The sequence below is a fragment of the Ictalurus furcatus genome, chromosome 2 (assembly GCF_023375685.1).
Source record: "Ictalurus furcatus strain D&B chromosome 2, Billie_1.0, whole genome shotgun sequence".
NCBI lineage: Eukaryota > Metazoa > Chordata > Actinopteri > Siluriformes > Ictaluridae > Ictalurus > Ictalurus furcatus.
The window spans coordinates 28,576,475-28,582,508 of record NC_071256.1 but is presented as its reverse complement, the minus strand read 5'-3'; the positions used below and the strand labels follow the sequence as shown (position 1 = coordinate 28,582,508).

Below are 6,034 nucleotides of genomic sequence, written 5' to 3'. Positions count from 1 at the left end.
TATCCTATCTAGTCTAACTGCAATTGTAATAAATCTAGGTTTGGTTTCTGTAGATAGAAATTTCAGAAATAAAAAGCTGTAATGGCTCCAGTAACATGCACTTATCACTGCTGTTGGATTCTGCTTAATCAGGTATTGATTAATTTTCACTAACGGTAGCTCTGCCAGTATTTGCACACTAAACAATTGTAAATTTTGCAGTAAATATTTACAATATGCTATTGTGGTTTTTTTTTTTTGCAGTTTACTGTATTTTTCTATGAATTGTGGGAGCATGAAAAATAATTGTAAATTTTACAGTAAATATTTACAATAAAAAAAAATTCTTTTAAATTAGTTATTATATTTTACTATAAAGATCGGGAGCATGATATCCTGTAGCATTTACTCAACGATCATGTGTGCAATGCAAATTTTGCACTCTATCTGTAAAGGAAATCAAAGTATTTTATATCCCACTAGAGGAAAAAAATGTTAATAACACCAAAGCAGTGGTTAATGTGTAATAATTATAGGCTTTTTAACAAATAATTTACACCATTTAGACTCCGGCAATTTGTTAGTTGTTCTATTACGTAAACATCTACTAGTTTCAAACTGTTGGCTTTCAAAAACATCCACACGGATGGACAACGACGTCGGCTTATCGCAGTCCACCTTACATGCAGGTGCATGAAGACTACTGTAGAGGAGGTGAGTGTCACCAATGGTTGATGCTGCAGTTGAAATTTGAAATCCTGTTTCATCTAATAATTCTTTTACCACTCAAGATATTTCACAGTTCATAACTATTATTTTTTATTATATAATGTTGTAACAGTGGGAATCTTTTATGCTACTGAGTTTTCTAGATGAGTTCAAAGTCACAGATTTACTAGCTGGCTGTTTTCTCCATTGTGAAAATGTGACCGAGCTGCAGTTTACGAAATATTACTATTACATTTTTTGATAACCGTTTGGTATGAAATTATTTAAAACTGAAACCACACCCTTGCTGGTATTTTGACATATAAAACGTCATAATTTCTAATGAAAAACATTAAACCGTGTTTTATCCAACTTGAATAGTGGTAAGTTTACTAGGTAGCCAAGCTATGGGACCGGCTCAGCTAATTAGCATGTGTTTGTTCCCCATTAGGGTGCTGTGATGAATATAAATAGCTTTGTTATTCTTTTTTTTTAACTGATATTGTTTTGGGTTAATATACTTGTAAGGGTGCATGGCATCCATATTTGTACATTGGAAATTGGTGCGCACATGCTTAATTGCTTGTATTCCTTCATTAGCTTGAAGGGTTGTGTCATCCTGTTGAACATGTTTATCTGTCAATTCTGTAACCGTGAGAGCCGTACCATCTTGAGTTTTGCACAGTATATGAAATTGCATAGAAATGTGCCTAATTCACAATTTTAGATGTGGTATGTTTGCCCCTGTGTTTTCAGCCAGTTTTATTCATCAAATCCCACATATACAGACATCATGGGGAACATTACAAGTCTGTTAAGGAGTCCCAGGAACAGATGTAAGATAAAACATTTAAATGCCATGTAAACTTTTGTGAAGTTCAATGTGGGAGCCTAACAGTTTTTATCTCATTTGAAGAGCCATATTCAGTCAGGCCTGGATGTTCGATGCCCATTCATTTACAACAGAACATTTAGGGTGAGATCTACATTCGCATCACGTGTATCACGGCTACATAAGAAGTACGCTGTAGACCACTTGATAGAAAGTGGAATTTCCATAGCCATAGCATGCTCTGATGTATCTGAAAGCGAGAGATCAGAAGTTGTAGAACACAAATGTGTGGTTGTGGTTGAATCTCTTTCTAAGAAATTTAACCCTCTTCTATATGAAACTGCAAGCTAAATTGTTATTACCCGAGTCTACCAGTCAAGGCATTGTTGAAGAATTTCAAAATATCCATGACATTGGTCAGTCTAATTTTCTTACCAACCTGAGAGGAAAAATTTGCTTTGGTTGAGGCAAGGATAAAGATGTGATTGTGTTGTCTAGGGAGAATTTGCTGTCAGTTTGTAATAGTGGGGTTCTAAGCACAGCTCAGTGGAGAAAGACTGCTTTCGAGTCTGATTTCAACTATGTTGAGCCAGCCCCAGCAGTATTGACATATTGCTCAATATGTCCCACTTAAGCAGACCATCAGCGCTCTGTTTCAATGCCAGTCTGTGAGGGATAAGTATGAACAGATGCACTCTCAAACAGCTGAAAATGGTCTGTTTCACTATTTGTGCCATTACCCAGAGCTTATAACACAATTTGGACCACTCATTCACTTATGGACCATGCGATTTGAGAGCAAGCAAACCTATTTCAAGCAATATGCTACGAAACAGCACAACTTTAAAAACTTGTGTGCAACACTTGCAGAAAGGCTTCTCCAGGTATATTTAAGTGCTGAAAACCTATTTCAGCTTTTGTACAAGTTGAGAAGGGCTTTGAAATGTTATTCTGACGATTATAATGATCAATGAATCAGTTGCTCATTTTGATTTTCAGAATACTTTAGTAGCTACTGCAATCACTTTGAATGGAACAAAGTACAGAAAAGGCATGGTTGTTCTTCTGGCCAGTAATGATGAGGGTTTCTTGTTCACCAGGATTCCATGGTTTATTTTGTGTCTGAGAAACAGCAAGCTGTGCAGTTAGTGGATTTGGGTGTACACTACACAACAGACGAGGACCCAAGATTTGTCAGTGTACTTCAAGATGAGCTATTAAATTATTATCTTCTCCAGGAGTACAAAACATGGGGCTGGGAATGTGTTACACCACTCTTTTCCATCTCTTTAAGGTATACCCAATTTAGAGGAGATAAAAACTTGCTATCTGCACCTCGTTACCTGGTGTCTCAGGTGAAACACTCCAAAAGTTGATCCATGGACTGACTGCTATTGTTGTTGAAACAAAATCTGACCTCAACTTTGTGAAGGAAGAAGACCTCATGGAATACCTCAGGCCTATCCAATGTCACAAACTACTAAATGCATGGAAATGTAAAGGTATTTAAATTTAAATATTTGCTCTTCAAGTAGACAAAAAAATAACTGAAATGTCCTTGTTACTAATGGGTATTTGAAAACATTTAGTTATGTGTTCCATGTTCACTATTCTATTGGTAATTTGTGTTAGAACAAGCCAGCTGCTCGACCCCCCCGGACAGTGTGCCAACAGGGAGGTTACATACAACCACAATTCCAAAAAAGTTGGGACAGTATGGAAAATGCTAATAAAAAACAGGATTGATTTGTAAATGTACTTTGTTTTTTTTTTTTGTTTTTTTTTTGTCTAAATACAAGTCAAAGACAAAGTATTTGATGTTTTACCTAATCAAATGCATAGTTCTTTTTAAGGTAAAAGTTTATTTTGAAATGGATGCATGCAACATGTTCCAAAGAAGTTGGGACAGGGGCAATTTAGGACTAATAGTGATGTGACAAGTTGAAATAAGAAGGTGATGTGAAACAGGTGAGGCAGTTGCCTCCAAAAAAGGCCTAGTCCTTCAAGTTCAAGGATGGGTCGAGGCTCGCCAATCTGCCAACAGATGAGTCAGTGAATAATCCAACACTTTGAGAACAACATTCCCCAAAGACAAATTGTTATAATTTTGTGCATTTCACCTTCTACAGTGCAAAATATAATTAAAATATTCAAGGAAACCAGTCAAATCTCAGTGCGTAAGGGGCAAGGCCAAAAACCACTTCTGAATGCGTGTGATTGCCGATCCCTCAGATGTCACCGTCTTAAAAACCGTCATGAATCTGTAATGGATATCCTGACATGGGCTCAGGGATATTTTGGTAAACCTTTGTCATCAACACCATACATCAACACTGTCCAGAAACACCACCGACTTCTCTGGGCTCAGTCTCATCTGAGATGTGAGATGGACAGTAGCACAGTGGAATTGTGTTTTGTGGTCCGACGAGTCAACATTTCAAATAGTTTTTGAACAAAACAGCCGTCATGTTCTCCGGGCCAAAGAGGAAAAGGACCATCCAAGCTATTATCAGCGTCAGGTACAAAAGCCAGTGTCTGGCATGGTATGGGGGTATGTCAGTGCCCATGGCATGGGTAACTTGCACATCTGTGAGGGCATCATTAATACAGAAAGATATGTACACATTTTGTACAGAGCAGGACAACACCAAACCACATTCTGCCGGATTACAAGCGCATGGGTGCATAAGCAGAGTGTGCGGGTGCTAGCATGTCCTGACCTGTCTCCGATTGAGAATGTAAAAAGTAAAACATCAAATAATGTGTTAATAATGTGTTTTCAATATAGTACAGGGTGAACTGAATTTTCAAAGGACTCTTTTTGTTTGTCTTTTTTGCATTTTCCATACTGTCTAAACTTTTTCGGAATTGGGGTTGTATTACCATCAGTGCCGTGATATAAATGCCACTCCACCTCAGTCACTGTCTGAACTAAAGAACTCATGACCTTACCTGTTTTATCTCAAGGGGGATCTCCTTAAACTTCCATTTGCTTATTGACATCTCTTCACTCCGAAGAATCATGGAGAGCATTGAAGTGAAATTTCATGAAAATTTCATGAAAAGAGGAGGATTCTAAGATTTTTTTTTTTTAAAAGAAAAGCCAATAAACAATCAGGTGTGTGCCATTCTAAGTATCAAGAGGGAAATTCTCTTGTCCTGTGCATCCTGCAACTCCTAATGTCCCATTTTAAAGAAAGAACAGAATTCCTTGTAAGGGATGCAAGTAACAACACTTGATTTTTCATGTCTGTTTTACAGGTTTGAATGAACGCAAATTAAGATTTCTTTTAGGTAGCAGCAACTGCAGCACATCTGGAAAGAGATGGTACCAGATTCACCCAGATCGATCAACCAAGGCAATTTGCTTTACTCTGTATCGCTTACATTTACATTCATTCATTTAGCAGACGCTTTTATCCAAAACGACTTACAAATGAAGAAATACAAGCAAAAGTAAGTTGACACACTAAGTGTGTCTTAGTGTGACTATTACACACACATTCCTGTAAATTCATACCCCTTTGTCCCCCACTTTTTTGTTTCACGTTTACGATCTGTTTAAATCTATTTCTGTATGTTGTTTTTTCTTTTTCTGTCCCCACGGTGCCTGTATTCTATCATGGTGCCTCTATTCCTGCCTATCTCGCTCTGTGCCCCATTACTGTCAGTGTCTCCTTTGTTAACTAACAGTAACCTTCAATATAACAAATATTGGTAACAGTTTTATTTGTATTTAATAAAGGTTGTATTTGTTAACATTAACACTACTAGTTAACCTAAACTATCCATGAACAATACTTTTACAGCACTTATTAATCTAAATTTGCTTTTCCAATTTTTTTTTTATAGGTGAAACAATGACACCATGCAGGTGGATGTTGTCTGTGGAAAGGGAAGTTGTCCTGAGCCCATGTTTGGAAGCATTTGTTGAGGGCCTGGCAGCATTATTTGTAACCTACTACAACTTCAACCTTGATTATCAGGATGAAGCTGCCTGCATACTGGAATTTATCCACTGGTAAGTCAAAGCTTTAACTCTCTCATTATTTATTCTAGTCTTCCACATTTTCTTGACTTTTTTTATTTTTTAAATGTACTTGCCCTTACTCAAAACTTATGGTAAGCATGTATTTCTACTTCAATTTGGACTCCTGGTTTTCATGTCCATTAGGGTCAAATTAACCCCACTCAAAAATAGCTTATTAAAAATCGCCATTAAGAATGTTTGAGATTCCAGGTTTTTATTAGGATTAGACATTTTCTGGAAAATTTTTCACAAATATGGGAAAGGAACTTGTTATGATTTAGAATCAGGCAGGCAGTTAATATTGCTGGGTTTCCAGCTAACTATTTTTATGTGAATTTTAAATTTGGTCTTATGAGGACCATGTACAATTGCTCTAAATCTGCAACTACAACTCTCCCCAAATATTGTAGGGAGATCATTCAACTGCTCCATCATCACAAGGCAGGCTCCCTTAAGACAATGTGCATGATGCAGTGTGAAGATTT

The 6,034-nt window shown here is 36.9% G+C and overlaps 1 protein-coding gene across 4 annotated transcripts in view; it reads right to left on the bottom strand.

Moving 5' to 3' along the window:
* Positions 1-6,034, bottom strand: part of tecpr1b (tectonin beta-propeller repeat containing 1b) — a 37,413-nt gene that overhangs the window by 1,010 nt on the left and 30,369 nt on the right. The window lies entirely within an intron of this gene.